Below are 1,437 nucleotides of genomic sequence, written 5' to 3'. Positions count from 1 at the left end.
TTCGAAAAATGAAAAACTTAATATTTCAGACAATTTTGAACCGATTTTAAAAAGATTTACATCGTTGTAAAATTTATTAAATGCGCTATCTTTAGATATGCATATTTGTATACTTCGTATATAAAAATTTTAGAAAAAACATATTTAAATGAAAAAATACCTTTTTTTATAAAAAAAAAATTTAACAAAAAAATGACTAACCGATATTTAAACAATTGGTATCGTTGTAAAGGTGATTGAATCCCCTTTCTTCTGATATGCATATTTCTAGAAATCGGTTAGTAATTTTTTTGTTTAAAATATGTTTTTTTAATAAAAAAAGGTATTTTTTCATTTAAATGTGTTTTTTCTAAAAGTTTTATATACGATGTATACAAATATGCATATCGAAAGAAAGCGGATTTAATCACCTTTACAACAGTATATTTTCTTTTTAAATCAGTTCAAAATTGTTTGCAATATAAGGAAATTAATTTTTCGAAGACCTGAACTTTGACCCCTTATAGCACCTGTAATATAGGTCTGCACAAAAAAATTTATATACCATTTAAATTAAAGGTGGACTGCGCCTATATTTTTAGGTTTTTAGTTATTTACATACATGCAATAATTTAATATAATTTTTTACCAAAGGTCCTATTTCGAACTTCGAAGGCCCATATCTCGATTTCGGAGGTTAATTTCGAAAAACGGAAAAATCATTTTTTTGCCTATGACTCAAGTGCAGTTATTAACTAACAAAAAGTATATACAGTGCCTCAACCCAATGACCACGTGTTGATTTTTTTTTTTTTAATATTAGTAATGTTTTTCGAGCTAAATTTCTTTTGTTATTTATCTATAAAAATACCGTCCAAGCTTTAACCAAAACCTTAAAAATCACTTGGGGGGATTCACAACGGTGTCGTTAGTGTCGTATTGTTGTATGTCGTAAACTTTAAACGCCTAAGAAATATATCAAAAGGATTCGCAAAGTACCATCAAAGTCATATTATGCATTTTCGCACTGTTAAAAAATAGTTGGTTGTGGGTTTAACTTCTCTAAGCATTTATTTAAGCTTTTAAAGTTTACAACAATATGACACTTACGACACCGTTGTGAATACCCCAAGTGATTTTTAAGGTTTTGGTTAAAGCTTGGACGGTATTTTTATAGATAAATAACAAAAGAAATTTAGCTCTAAAAACATTACTAATATTTAAAACAAACAACACGAGGCCATTTGGTTGATTCACTGTAAATAAAAAATAAATGAAAATGAATTAAATGAACAAATAAAAATTGTACTCACTAAAATAATTGCATAGTCCTTGCCTTATTTCTTCAGCTGAGGGTTGATTGTCTCCAACTATTGTAACATATTCAGGATTTTCGAGATTTCTGTTCACTTCTTGCAATCTCTCCAACCACATGTCATTTATAGTGTCGTTCATTTC

Source organism: Rhagoletis pomonella, unplaced genomic scaffold (assembly GCF_013731165.1).
Source record: "Rhagoletis pomonella isolate Grant_MI unplaced genomic scaffold, Rhpom_1.0 Rhpom_scaffold_03356, whole genome shotgun sequence".
Taxonomy (NCBI): domain Eukaryota; kingdom Metazoa; phylum Arthropoda; class Insecta; order Diptera; family Tephritidae; genus Rhagoletis; species Rhagoletis pomonella.
Note: the sequence above shows the minus strand (reverse complement) of the source record.